Genomic DNA, 16,096 nt, shown 5'->3' on the forward strand with positions numbered 1-16,096 from the left:
AGAATTCCAATATTTTCTCTGCCATGGCTGCTAGTTGTTTGGCAGTTTCTATTTCCAAGTTTGGGGTCAATATTGCCTGGACTTTGGGAGGCAAATGAAAAAAAATTTGTTATTTTTTTGCCAAAACTTTGAATGGCCCCAGACAGGGAGGACTCAAAGGTCCACAGACTGCATCATTTCGAAATGAATATATGAGTCCATTTATCCATATCTCTCGGGAATTGTGCTGAAATCATTTGTGGACGACGACACAGGGGAGGTAGTTTTGAAAAATATGTCCAAAGCTGTGAGATGTATGACGAGATGTCTGTGTTAGATGAATTTTTGATCTAACAAATAATCTCTCAATTTTTTGTTTCTTGAAAGTTTATGCCATTTGTTAAATAAGTTTTGTTATTTGATGAGAAATTTCGTTTATAAAACTAGAAAATTCCTTTGTTATACTTTTGTAAAAGTGAAAAATTTTGTTGTTTTTCTTGGAGGTGGGTTAGTTATTATATCCTGAACTGCTTTAGCTAATGATGCCAGCATGCCACAACACAAAATGCGTAGCTGATTATGGGGGGGGGGCATTGTGAGTTAAAAAAAAAAAACGTCCACTTGTGCAAACCATAATTTTGCACCTTCTGCAAATGGCGGCAGAGATATAAAATTCATTTTTTTTTTTTTTTGCAGTGAGAAAAAAAAAAAAAAAACAAGAAACGAAGCCAATTAACAAAAGAAAATTTTATGGACTAGCTGTCCAAGACACATTTTCACAAAAAAAAAAAGAAGTTTTTTTTCCCCCCTAAAATATAAAATGTTACAGTTAATAACTAATACTAAAAGGAAAAATCGTCTTTTTTAGCGTGTGTGTGAGTGTATAAAAATAAAGGGAAATTTTCAGACGTTCTTCTAAACTTTCTTTGAATAAAGTGATAAAGTTTCAACAGCCTAGTACAAGAGGACAAAAATTCTTTTGCTCATCTGTAGTACTACTTTGTAGCAATTTTTTAATTGAAGGAAAAAAAATGTTATCAAAACTAAAGCAAAATATTCAATGCAGTTTAAGTTAAGACTTACAACAACAAATAATCTGTTCGTCCGAGGCAAAGATTTCTTTTTTTTTTTAGTCAGTTGCTCTTTTGTAATTCCAGTAGAATGTTTAAACCGATGTTAGGTCGAATTGAGTTTTTTTGTACACGGATAATGCGTTTGTTGAAGAACGGGTCACCACTTTAGCGAGGTCCATTCATCGGAGTGGATACTCAGATAGCATGTGTTATTTGCCCTTTAGGCGCCAACCGGTTTTATGCTCTTTGTTCTTTGTGTGAGTCGATTTATATGCAAATTAGCTTAACTCTTGCTCGATCTTGCAGGAAGATCTCTTCTCTGCTACAAGTAGTTTTGGACCTGGGACTCAGTGGGACTGAGTTGTAACTTTACTTTGTGCTTTCAGTTGAGCGGAGTTCCACTCAACCAATATACGTTTCTGTATTTTCTGCTAATATATATTTTATTTCATTGTTTCCAAGCCTTCTTGTTCTTCTTTCGACATTTAAAACCACAACAATAACAATAATGAAAATGGCTGAAATCTTAAGGAAAACTCTTGAACACAGAAACTAATTCAAATGAGCTACAAACGCTAACCGGCTATGTAGAAACTGCAACAGAAATAAAACAAAACGATAGAACTCCACAAGAAAACTGCGTATAATTGTAAGTTAACCCCGAAAGAAAATTGTAGGCCTGCTAGTTATTATTAGAGCTATGACAACAGCATATTATTTTCATTGTTTTGACTCTCGAGTGCGTACCCGTTTATATAGAGTAACGTGGTTCTCAGTTGTTTAACTGTGTCGGATATATACTCGAGAGGCAAAACAATAAAAAGAATATTCTGTTTGTTATACGGTCAGGTGGATTTGATATTATAAAACGTGTCATATGTTATATGTTGGGTCTGATATTTTGTTAATTATATTTTCTTATAACATCTGTGTTAAAACATATTAATCGTATGTACATTTGTTTAGTCAGGAGGATATAATATTGATGTGTAAACTGAATCATGTTGTATCAGGGGAAATTGGTCGTAACCTTACTTTTTCCTTTCAATTAAGCAGAGTCCCACTCAACCAATATACGTTTCTGTATTTTCTGTTATATATATATATTTCATTTCACTGTTTCTAAGCCTTCTCATTCTTCTTTCAACATTAAAACACAGCAGGTAGTGAATGGGACAATATCATAGTAATCATTAGTAGTGGAAATTTGATAAATCGGGTTACTTAAGGGGATAGCTCATCAAGAACTTGTTTACATTGGACTTGAAGACAACCATATTGTCATCAGTTGGAAAGCAGGGAAACAGAAGAGAGTTCCACAGGCGTGTAGTTCTAAGAAAGAAGCACGTTTAGGTTTAAGCACAGATAAAGAGTGGAGGAAATTATTGATAGTGGTTTCAGCTAAAAGTTTTTCATGAAAGTTTGGCAACGGGGACCATAGATTGGAGCTCAGACGAGCACTTGCCATGAAAATAACGATGGAGCAACATTTTTTCCGTGGGCAAAACGATGCTAGGAAGGGAAAAGGGCATCCCAAGATTCTGCCGCTCAGCGAAATCTTTCTTTTACCTTGACAGAATTCAGAATGGACTTTGAAATCTAGCAGAGGATGATCTTTTGTTTTCTACTTCCATTTCTCATGGAAGACACATTAATAGTTTCTCTCTATTCTATCATTATACATGATTCTCATACAAGGTGTTCGACTGAGCTCAAATCTTTGATTCTGCCTTGTAAGATATTCACATCAAGAACTCTTCTTGTTACCACAAAAAAAAAAGAAAGAAAATCTTTCCTTTCTATGATAGTGTACCTAGCGTCAGGCAAAATTTCCATGAACAGAGTTATTTTGTAATAGATTCTTATCTGTGGAACATGTTGCTGTGGGACTGTTTCCTCGCAGATGATAACTCGTCTGTCTTCAAAGCTGATGTCAACAGATTCCTATTTAGAACTGCCCCCACAAATATTCAAACACTCATTCCCATTAACCCTTATCTTCGAATAGCATCTGGCCTTGACAAGTAACAACTTTTTCCAATAAAAAGAAAAATAGTCCCATTGACGTTCTGCTATTAACGATTTTGTCAACATCCTGCCTTTCCTACACTGAGTGACATTCTCTTGCTCTTGGCCATGTCTATACAGACCAAACCTACTTGAAGCACCTCATTTATACCTCAGAAATGCCCACATAAATCTCGTGTGACGTCATCCTGCCTATGCTTGCTATCCAGCTCTCAGTGATGTCATCCTACTATCCAGTTTCCAGTGAAAACTTCCAGTATCTCTAGCCTTGCTTGTTACTTTTGTATATTTTTGGTACAATAAAAACAACCATTATTTTTAACACTGTTCACCTGTATTTGTCATTTATATCATACTAGCAAAATTACCCGTCATTGACTGGGTTCAAAAACAGCCTACAGAAAATGGACTCTGATTTATGAAAGTATGATAGGTTATGAAAAGGAAGGGTTGTAAAGAGATAGCTTCGAATTTGGGAGTATCAAAACCAAAGCAAAATATGATGAAAGTAAAAATAAAATAGATAAACCCCATAATTTATTATACCATACTTGTTCACACTGAAACATTTATCACAATATTCTGTGGATCTATATTAAAAAAACTTGTTAAATTTTGTGACATATTTCCATTCTATGGAGGTCAGGCGCGAACAAACACCCCATAATTTTATTATACCATATTTCTTCAAACTGAAACATAATCATCAAAGTATAGTTACACAGATAGATATGAAAAGTCTTTATTAAAGTTTGTGCCTATTTCCATTCTATGGAGGCCAGGTGTTAACGCAGACCCCACAATTTTATTATACCATCCCTATTTAAGTTAAAACATACTTATCAAAGTATTCTTATGTACATCTATATCAAAAACACTTGTAAACGTTTTTTTTTAATTTTAAAATTTTTTATTTCCATACTTTGTGGACCAGGTGCGTACGCAGACCCCACAATTCTAATGATCAAACATACCCATTCCTGTGTCTCGATACATCTTCTATCATTATATGTGATCAGTTTTCTATAATAGTCAACCATATAGGAACCTATTCGTGACCAGACACACACACAGACGTTCAGCTTTATATCATAGATTTCTCTCAGTTTGTCTCTCTGTCTGTCTGTCTGTCTGTTCAACTGTTTCTCAGAAACTACTGAATACTGAAGTAGAGCAAGATATACTTTTTATTTGTTTTAGATAAGCATTTATATGTGGAAACAAACAAAAAAAAGCATATATATATATATATATATATATATATATATATATATATATATATATATATATATATATAAGAGCAAACAGTTAATAAAACATGTTAAAAACACTTTGAAAAAGAGTTAAAAACATATTTAATCTGAAAAGGAAACACTTGATAAGTGGATAGTCCTTAATCCGCGGAGTTTCAAAGAAATACGTTCCTTCTCATCAGAGGGTAGGAATTAGCAAAATGTGGGATCGGATTTTGCATACAAAAGTATTTGATGAAACTACAAGTAAGTCAAAGATCTTACTTGATAACAAAAAGTAAAGCAGAGGGAATATGGGGAAGAAAAGGGTGATTACACGTGAATGGGTAGTTTGGTGAAAGGTAAATTATCTAACGACGGTAAAATCCAAAAATATAACTCCAAGAAAGTTAATTGAGTTTCCATTTGCACAAGTAAAATCCAAGGAAATCACGTAATTGGAAGATGGTCGAAAATAATCCAAAAGGCCGAAATCCATGGAATAATTCATAAATATGTACAAAGAAAAGAAAAGGGGAAAATTCCAATAATATTAATAAAAGAAAAATAAGATATGCTTTTCACACGAATGCCAAAACATAATAAGCAATTTATTTTATATATATATATATATATATATATATATATATATATATATATATATATATATATATATATATAAGCAAAGAGTTAATAAAACATGTTAAAAACACTTTAACGAGAGTTAAAACATTTAATTTCCAAAAAAGACACACAAAAAAGTGGATTTTTTCTTATATATATATATATATATATTTTGGTCCCCGAAAAAGTAGGGTGGACCTGTAAATTCACCCTGTCTGTTCATCTGACCACACTTTCCTCAATAACTACTGCTTGGAATTTTTTGAAATTTTGCACAAACATTAAACATGATATGAGTAAAAAAGTAACGGAACAGATTTTCCGGGAAAGCTCTGGTTGCCCCCCCCTCAGGAGTGCCTTTTAGGTTAAAATTGTTAAAATTAACACTTTTGTGCTTATTAAAAAAAATTGATGCCTTGGAATTTTATAAAACTTTCTGAAAAGTAACCAACTGTTTGTATATGATTTTGTTTGTCTATACTTTGCGATAACTCTTGGGTGAGCCCCAGGGGCTCTTTTAGGGCTAATAAAAGCACTTCAGTTTTGTGACTATTTTACCATATTTGTCCAAAATTTTCTGTGTATGTCTATTTAGCAGTTTTGCATGGTGCAGAACTCAAATTTAAATATGTTAAGGCCTAAAACTGCACCGTTTATTCATTTTCACCAGGATTTGATGTCCCCTGGAGACTTTTGGGGCAAAATGAGGAGGGGAGGTTGATGCACTTAGTCATTATTTATGCCTCGTTCACCGTGCACTCACGGGAGACCATGCATGATTCACTTGTAATCTACGTACATGTATGTTTCAAGGTATCTGCGGCTCATCAGCATAGCTTGGCTATGTCTAGGAGTTGAACTCCGGATCATGTGTATCACAGTCCGATGCATTAACCATTACACCATGAACTCTGAGGTAATTTTATTACTTATTTTTATCATTTATAAACTTAGATTTCCTGTTGATGTTTTTTAACGGTTAATACAGTTAAATAGCAGCTTCGTTAATTTATGGGCAATTTTTTTTAAGTTAAACAAGCTATTTAACCATAATTATCGTTAAAAGAAATATATATATATATATAAAGATTATGATATACAGTATGTTCAAAAAGTTACTGAAGGGTTAGAAATCTTTGTCATTTTACCAATAATGATTATTTTTTTATCTATTTAAAATATTTTACAAATAATATTTTGGAAATTAATTATGGATAAGTATAGCATTGAATAACGTATGCAAATTGTGAAATTGTTTTACCAAAATCAGGAGTCAAGTGTTTTGACTCAAAGAGCTTATTGACACTCCCTAGACTTGATTAGCCCCAACTTTTTCTTGTGGTGGATATCTTAAAGAAAGAGTCTATGTTAACAAACCCTAAACCATGCAAGAATTAAAGAAAAACATCAGGAACGAAATAAGGGAGCTAAATCGCAATCCAGAGATTCTGCAATCTGTCATGAATAATGTTTTGGAAAGAGCACAAATATGCGAAGCTGAAAATGGGTAACATTTAAAAGACATTTTTTCATAACAAAAAAATTGTTTGAATTTTGCAATTAAAAAAAAAAAATAATTCTCAATGTCTTTGTCAGATTTTGTTAAAATTACAGAAATATTTAATCAAAAATAAAGAATCTATTTAAGTTCAAAACCCTTCAGTCACTTTTTGGACATCTTGTATATATATATATAAAGATTATGATATCATGACCGTTTTGGAGTTAATATCTATTCAATGTTGCTGTCTTCAGCCTAAATCACTGCCTTGATACTGGTCTGGAACTGGGAGCATGCCTTTTCCACAAGTGCCGGCGAGAGCTCAGTGAATACTCTGCGAATGGTGGTGATAAGGATGGCTTTGAAATTGTGAGAGGTCATGTGGGTGATGTTCTCGACATGTTGCGGACCAGAGTATAAAATACCCTAACTCGCTACAAAAGGTCGCCGAGCTAATAAAAAACCTAGATTCCAGTAAAGCAACTGGCCCTGATGGCATCCCAATTATAGTGTTAAAAAAGCTTCAACCAGAACTTGCTCCCATACTTACGAAACTATTTAAGCGCTGCCTTAAGGAGAAGTGCTTTCCGACCCCCTGGAAGACCTCATCAGTTTGCCCTGTATTTAAGAATTCAGGTGATAAGTCATCTCCCTCTCAGTACAGATGAATAAGTCTCCTGTGTGTTATGAGTAAGTTGCTGGAATCCATATTAAATAGAGAAATAGTCAACCACCTCAGCAGGAATAACCTTCTTAGTGACACACAATATGGTTTCCGTTCTGCAAGATCTACCGCAGATGTGCTGACGGTTATATCCCACAGGATTAGTGAATCTCTTGACAAAGGCTTCCTTTCTAGGGCAATTGCTCTTGACATATCAAAGGCCTTCGACAGGATATGGCATAAGGGTCTACTTCACAAGATTTCCAGCTACGGTATAACTGGAAATGTTTTCTCAATCATTAAATCATTTCTCTCCGATAGGTTCATAAGAGTAGTGGTAGATGGACAAAAATCGGAGGCCTGCAATATAAATGCTGGAGTCCCTCAGGGGTCAATCCTGGGCCCAACTCTCTTCCTGATCTACATCAATGACCTCCCTAAACACATACTTAAATCATTCGTTGATATCTATGCTGATGACACGACCATCTACGGCAACACATCAAAGGCTGTAAATGACAAAGTTCTCTCGGATTCTCTCTCCTCTGATCTCGAGCGCGTGGTTCAGTGGGGGAAGATGTGGCTGGTTACCTTTAATGCATCCAAAACCAAACTCCTATCCTTGCATCATCAATGCTCTGATCCCCAGCTGGCATCAATTGTGATTGATGGCTCTCGTCTGGGTGAGGCCCCGTGTTTTGACAAGCTTCTGGGTTTGACCTTTACTCCTGATCTGAAATGGAACACGTACATCAAGTCTGTTGCCAAGGTCGCGGGAAAGATGGTGGGATCCTTCTACCGCTCCAGAAGATATCTCACTACTGATGCAATTCTCTATCTATATAAAAGACAAGTACGTCTAAGGATGGAATACTGTTGCCATATCTGGGCAGGAGCGGCCAAAAACAGCCTATCATGCCTTGACAGAGTACAAAATAGACTTCGTGGCTTAGTGGGGGATGCCCTTTTCTCTACCCTGCAACCTCTCTCCCACAGAAGAGACGTTGCGAGCCTATCCTTGTTTTATCGTTATTTTCATGGCAGGTGCTCGTCTGAACTCCAATCTCTGGTCCCCCCTCACCAATCTTTCACGAAAAACACCCGTCTAGCTGAATCCACTGTGAAAAATTTCCCCCACTCTATATCTGTGCCTAAATCAAAACGCGGATTCCATGAACCAAGCTTCTTTCTTAGAACTGCACGCCTGTGGAACTCTGTTCCGTCTGCCTGCTTCCCTCCGGACTACAACTTGGATGTCTTCAAGTCCAATGTTAACAAATTTCTAATGAACTGCCCCCTTAATTAAACACTTCATCAAATCTCCACACTAACGTAATGTACTTGCAATAACCCTAATCCCTGAGTGGCTTCCGGGCCTTGATAAGTGGTGATCATTCAGGCGTTGACGACTACATGCGTGGAAAAGAAAGAAATGAAGTCAAGGACGAGAAATGGCCGTCCCGTACGTAGAAAGGAAAATAGCAAGGGAGTGTTTGCCTCAGCAAAACCGTGCGTTCATGATAGCAGTCGTCCATGTGGAAAAGTTTTCAAACCAAGACCTATGGACGCCGAACTTGCCTGGTTGACAAAACCAGGCAAAAGGGAAGAAAGAGAAAGTTGAATAGTGTTGTGGACTTTTATATCGGGGTGAGTGTTCTGAATGCGCATGTCGGGAATTCCTTTCAGGGGAAGTGACGTTTCGCATGTGTGCATACTTGTGCGCGTATGTGTGCGTATACGTGTGTACGTTAACGTGTGTGTGTGTGTGTGCGTGCGCGTGAATGTGAGTGTATATACGTGAATGTGATGTACGTGTCTGTGCGTGCGTACATGTGGGTGTATGTATGAGGATGTGTATATGCGTGTGTGTATATGCATGCGTGTGTGTATATGCGTGCGTGTATGTATATGTGTGTGTGTGTGTGTGTGCGTATGTGCGTGCGTACATATGGGTGTGTATATGTGAAGGAAAACATGTTCGAACACATATGGCCAAACGAAGTAATCCAGCAGATTACAAGTCGGGTGAGGAGGGGCAGTGAGAGAAGGCTACACAGTTGTAGCACTCCTTTTGAAGCCAAGCCCGAGTCTCTTTGGACTTGTGGGCCAGTGCCAAGTCCTGCTGCCACACCCAAGTTCTGCCAGCAGCCACCTGATTGCACAAGGGGATCAGCACACTCTTCAGCACATCCAGGTACACTTTGGTGTTGACTTTCAAATCGACTTTGAAGATGTGAGGTGGCATGATGTAGCCCTCAATTGTATCACACCAAAGACCATAAAGGTGGTTGGAAAATTCGCTGAGCTGTTGTCGCGGCTAGGCCGCTAACAACAACAACAACAACAACGACAGCACAACAAACGACCAGCCTTTAACAGCCTCCGCCGAAATCAGCAGTAGCAGTAATGTCGGCGGCCGTCACGTGACTCCAGCGCCCCGTTGTAGGAAAGAAATTTAAAAAAGACATCTTTTCTACAACATAACAAAAACAACTAACTTTAATTTCCTGGAGAAACTTCGTGAAATACACACAACGAACTCCTCCAGCATCGACTGTTTGTTAAGAACATATCCGAGAATTAATATTAACTGTTGTTTAGAAATAGAAACAGCTGCCTGCCCGTCCCCGGTGACTGGCAGCCTCCTGAACATTTCGGCGATATTTCCACCGTTCGCCAGCTTGGTTCCCATGCAAAGCTCCGCACTTGCTCACGGTTCCCCTACCGTTCGACGCTCGCGCAACTACTGTGACTCCAGTCCTTACACTGTAGCAGTCCAGTTCACCACCACTACCGTGGCTCCGGTCTCCACACCGTAGAAGTCCACCACCACTACCGTGGCTCCGGTCTCCACACCGTAGAAGTCCACCACCACTACCGTGGCTCCGGTCTCCACACCGTAGAAGTCCACCACCACTACCGTGGCTACGGTCTCCACGCCGTAGAAGTCCACCTCATCACCACGACTCTGTCCGTACCTGATGAACACTGAACCCTCAGTGTTGCCAATTCGCCGTCCGTACCTCTCATACACTGACACCTTACTCAGTGACCGTCCGATCTGAGCGCCTGTCCGTACCTGATGAACACTGAACCCTCAGTGTTGCCAATTCGCCGTCCATTCCTCTCTTAAACCCGAGGCTAACGCACCAGTACTATCCCAGTCGGACCCAGGTCGACCAATCACCCGCACCAGTTATCACGCCGACTTCTCCGACGTCGTCTCAGCGTTCCAGCCTACGGCGAACCAACAAGCATCCCCCTGTCAGAGTACACCAGCAACGGATCCCGGACCAACGTCGCCCAGTGAGAAAATTCGCATTTTTGCCACCCTTTCGTTTGCTTAAATAAAAGGCGAATCGTCGTTTTTAACAAAACCTCCCGAGTTTTGTCATTCTTCTTTGCCTAGCATGCTGTTCACCTTTTGCCTGTGTTTATTTTGTTAGTTGCTGGGTCGATTGTCTCCGGACAGCCGGCCCCCACAACCAGTGGTGACCCCGACGTGATACTTAACATAGGCAAAAACAGCTGGCAGAGAAGAGGGCTAAAAATACAGACGGACCCAACGCGACTTTCGATACGGGCAAACAACTGACACAGAAGATGGCGGAAGGCACCGAAGAACACGAAATTAACGCATCAACTCCCTTCATTCAACTACCGCCATATAACCCCGTGAACACCAGGAGTTGGTTTATTCAACTGGAGGCGATTTTTGCATCCAGGAGAGTCACACGCCAGGACACCAAATATGCCGCAGTGGTACAGGCCCTACCTGCAGCCGTTGTGGAAGAAGTGGAGGACATCCTGATGAATACACCCGAACACCTTCCGTACACCCACCTCAAAGACGCCATCCTTAAGCGCACAGGCCGCTCGGACGAAGATCTTATCAGAGACCTGTTCTCTCACGTGTCTCTCGGCGACAGAACCCCATCCCAGCTCTTGCTCCTTATGAAGAGTCGCCTCGGAAACAACACCATGGCCGAGCCTATTCTCCGAGGCCTATGGATGGATCGGTTGCCCTCGAACATCACTCAGGTTTTGGCCCTGGTTCCTATAGAAACTCCCCTGGAAGTGCTGGCCGATTCAGCAGACAAGGTCTATTCTCGGGGCCATGAAAGAGCCCACCAAGTGGACGACACCCACGAAAGAGTCCACCAAGTGGAAAGGACTCACCAAAGAGACCACCAAGGCGATAACAGCCCTCAAAGCCTTGCACGACGCTTCGAAGAGGAGATGGCCCAGATGAGAGCCGAACTCCAAGAGCTGAAACTCACCTTACTCCAGAGGCAACGAAACCCAGACACCCACACTCGCGGTCGAAGCCCAGCCCCACGCACGCGTTATAGAAGCCGTACCCGCAGTTCGAGCCAGAGACGGAGCTATGACCCCAACGAATGCTGGTACCATCAACATTTCGGTGACCAAGCGCGCAAGTGTCAACCTCCCTGTACACGCCAAAGGACACAGGGAAACGAATAAACCAGCAGGCAGTGGCGACAACCCCTGCTGGTACACACATGCATAGTCGTCTTTTTTATGTGTGGGACCAGAACAATGGCCTAAGATTTTTAGTCGACACCGGTGCAGCCATCAGCGTCATACCACCCACCAACAAGTCAAACCTAAGACCCGCCCCATTTCAACTTCGGGCAGCAAACGGTTCCATTATAGAAACCTACGGGAACCGAGAACTAACTCTGAATATTAAGCTTAGGCGTGACTTCAAGTGGTCATTCACGGTGGCAAATGTCAAAACCCCCTTGCTCGGTGCTGATTTCCTGGCACACTACAACTTGACCGTCCACATGAAGACAAGGACCCTATCCGACAACACCACATCGCTCAAGGTTATAGGGACCCCATCAAGTTGCAACACAACCGGGATTAGCGTAACAACTCAACACGACCCACGCTACGCGGAAATCCTGCGCCGGTACCAGGACATCACTCAACCTATCAAGCCTACCGACACAGGAGAACATCAAACCCAGCACCACATAAAGACCACTGGACAACCCGCATTCGCACGGCCACGACGACTCCCCCCACACAAGCTGGCATATGCCAAAAAGATTTTTGAAGAGATGTTGGCGGACAACACCATCCGTCCCTCAGACAGTCCATACGCATCGCCACTACATTTGGTACCCAAGCCTGATGGGGAGTTCAGAGTCTGCGTGGACTACCGAAAACTAAACGCATCCACAGTGCCCGACCGGTATCCAGTTCCACACATCCACGATTTCGCATCAGGCCTACAGGGGGCTCGTATCTTTTCGAAGATCGACCTGACCAAGGCATACTACCAGGTACCAGTTGCTCCAGAAGACATACAGAAGACAGCCGTTACAACCCCTTTCGGGCTGTTTGAATTCTTAAAAATGCCCTTTGGACTACGTAATGCAGCCCAGACTTTTCAAAGACTCATGGACGAGGTTCTGCGTGGCCTGCCATACGTCTACGCCTACATAGACGACATCTTGGTGGCCAGCAGAGATGTGGAGACCCATGCAAAACACCTGGAAGAAGTGTTTCGCCGTCTGAAACACTATGGACTCCGAATCAACTCAGACAAGTGCGAATTCGGAGCACAGCATATAAACTTCCTAGGACACCACACCGATGCTCATGGGATCACTCCACTTCCGGCGAAAATAGAAGCGATACGGGATTTTCCCATGCCAACATCCATAAAACAATTACGACGTTTCTTGGGCATGGTAAACTTTTACCGACGTTTCATCCCCAAATGCTCAGATCTCCTCACACCCCTGACAAACGTCCTCCAGAGAAAAAACAAATCCATCACTCTGGAAGGGGAACAAGTAAAAGCCTTTCACGCAGCAAAAGCCGCTTTAGCAAACTTCACAAAGTTGGCACACCTGAACGAGGACACCCGGACGCACATCTATCTCACTACAGACGCCTCAGATACTGGAGTAGGAGCTGTCGTGGAACAGGAGAGTGAAGACCAACGCAAACCTATAGCCTTCTTCTCCGCTAAACTTTCACCAGCTCAGTCGAGATATACCACTTTCTCCAAAGAGCTGCTAGCAATCTATCTCGCTATCAAGCACTTTCGCCACCTACTCGAGGGCCGCAGTTTTACTGTTTTAACAGACCATAAACCTCTGACAACCTCTCTGTCCAACAACTCGGACAAATATTCTGCCCGTGAGATCAGGCACCTGGACTACATCTCTCAGTTTACCTCCGACATTCAATATGTCAAAGGCGAAAACAACACTGTTGCTGATGCCTTGTCCAGGTCCAACATCAACGCCTTGGAAGACAGCCCGCTCAGCCAGGACCGGATAGCAGAGGCACAGGACTCCGATACAACCCTCCCAGATGTGTTGGCAAACACATCCCTGCAGTTAAAGGAATTCCCGGCTCCCTTCAGTAGCAGAACCATTTACTGTGACACCAAACTGAGCCATCCCAGACCTTACATACCTCCAGCACTCCGAAGGCAGATCTTCAACCATCTCCACGGGATGTCACACCCCAGCAAACGGGCCACAGGAAAACTTATCACCGACCGTTTTGTTTGGCCAAATATGAACTCGGACATCCGGAACTGGGTGTCAACGTGTCTTGAGTGCCAAAAATGCAAGGTACACAGACACACAAGATCCCCACCAGGCACATTCAGCAATCCCGATGCTCGTTTCAGTCACATTCATATCGACATAGTCGGGCCCCTTCCAATGTGCCAGAATTACCAGCACCTCCTCACTGTTGTGGACCGTTTCTCCAGGTGGCCAGTGGCAGTTCCCATCAGAGACACCTCGGCTAACACGGTAGCAAAGGCCGTCCTGCAGGAGTGGATTGCAGTATTTGGTGTGCCCGGCATCATCACCACAGACCGCGGTGCACAGTTTCAGTCCCTACTCTTCCAGGAGTTTACCCAACTACTTGGCGTCAAGCACATCAAGACCACAGCCTATCACCCTTGCGCCAACGGCCTCGTGGAAAGATTTCATCGGACCCTGAAAGCTTCTATGACCACAAGACACCCCACCAACAACTGGGTGGACGAGCTACCTCTTATCCTCTTGTCAATTCGAAACTCACTGAAAGAGGACCTAGGTAGTTCCCCAGCAGAAGTAGTCTTCGGCACGACACTCTCTCTACCTGGCCAATACTTCGAGGATACCACGCCCAAACCTACTTCGGCAAGTCCCTTCACTCAAGAGCTACGCCATAAAATGTCCCAACTCCAGTACTCACCACCCAGGCAACCATCATCACCAACCGTCCACATCCCTCACCAGCTGCAGGATTGCGAATATGTCTTCGTACGAAACGACGCAGTAAAGAGACCACTAACACCAACGTACCAAGGTCCATTTAAAGTCCTGCAGCGTACTGAAAAACATTTGACCATCAACCGAGGAAATCGGAACGACACCATTTCGATCGACAGAGTTAAACCAGCTTTCCTGGAAAAGACATCGCAAGGGGCAGAACCTGTCTTAACTCACCCAGACGCCGAATCAGCCCCAACAACAACACAATCACAGCCAGCTCGCCAAGAGACAGACCAAACGCCAGAAGCGTCCAGCCCTCCCACCAAACACACCAGGCGTGGAAGAAAGGTTACCTTTCCAAGTAGATATAAGACGTACATCTACCATTAGCGGATTATACCCAAGTATCCAGAGAGAGGGCATGACCATTAAAAAAAAAAAAAAAAAAAAAAAAACATCATATTTGTAATTGAGTATGATCAATTATCCAGGGAGAGGGCCTTGTCGCGGCTAGGCCGCTAACAACAACAACAACAACAACGACAGCACAACAAACGACCAGCCTTTAACAGCCTCCGCCGAAATCAGCAGTAGCAGTAATGTCGGCGGCCGTCACGTGACTCCAGCGCCCCGTTGTAGGAAAGAAATTTAAAAAAGACATCTTTTCTACAACATAACAAAAACAACTAACTTTAATTTCCTGGAGAAACTTCGTGAAATACACACAACGAACTCCTCCAGCATCGACTGTTTGTTAAGAACATATCCGAGAATTAATATTAACTGTTGTTTAGAAATAGAAACAGCTGCCTGCCCGTCCCCGGTGACTTGCAGCCTCCTGAACATTTCGGCGATATTTCCACCGTTCGCCAGCTTGGTTCCCATGCAAATGGGGCATGACTCACAAAGACCATATGTAGTATCTGTTTCGGCAGATACTGCAAGCTATGACTAGCTATGACTAGCTATGACTAGCAAAGACCAGATGTGGGGGCAACCCCACATGCCTGACCATTAACCAGCTCCCATTTCCCACCTCTCGGGAGCTGGTCCCCTTTTTCCCTTCCCTCTCCCTTCACTCCTCACATTAAAAATCGGCCTTGTGCCTAATTTGCTCGGTGGGGGAGCAAATAAATACGAGCTTGGTTCCCATGCAAAGCTCCTTTAACTGTTCACGTTTTCTATTCTTTTTTCAGATTGTTCAGTGTCTGGAACCGACTTAAGCAGCCGGCAGGACTAGAGGTTACCCACGTACCCTTTTGTGGTGAAGGCCCTCTAGCTTCCAAATCGGCGGGTCGGGGAAGGGCACTGGGCCAACAAAGTAGATGGAGCAGGCCTCTGCTCCTGCCACCTTGGGGGACGCCCCAGGTGTAGGTGCCGTGAAGGGTTACGTATCGAGAAGGGTCTCGGGGGTCGCCACCCCCAGTTCGGAAGGGTCGAGTGCTGGTGCGGTTCCGGGGGTCGCCACCCCCAACTCAGAAGGGTCGTGTTCGGTTGAGTCGCGGTCGGTAGCGTCTGGCAGGGTTGCAGACGCTGTGCAGGGCACACCCAGTGCAGGTGCGCTCGGTTGGGTTTCGGGCGCTGGGATGACCTCCCAGGAGGACATCCCTGGATCGGTAACGGGAACAGCAACGTCCAGGGAGGAGGAGGTGGAGGCCTGGCGAAAGTTTGTTCAGGTGATTCCAGGCGGGCCGTGGAAAGGGAAAAGGAGAAGGAGACGAGCCAGTCAATGGTCA

The sequence above is a fragment of the Euprymna scolopes genome, chromosome 10 (assembly GCF_053919585.1).
Source record: "Euprymna scolopes isolate OS-2025 chromosome 10, ASM5391958v1, whole genome shotgun sequence".
NCBI classification, from domain to species: Eukaryota; Metazoa; Mollusca; class Cephalopoda; order Sepiida; family Sepiolidae; genus Euprymna; species Euprymna scolopes.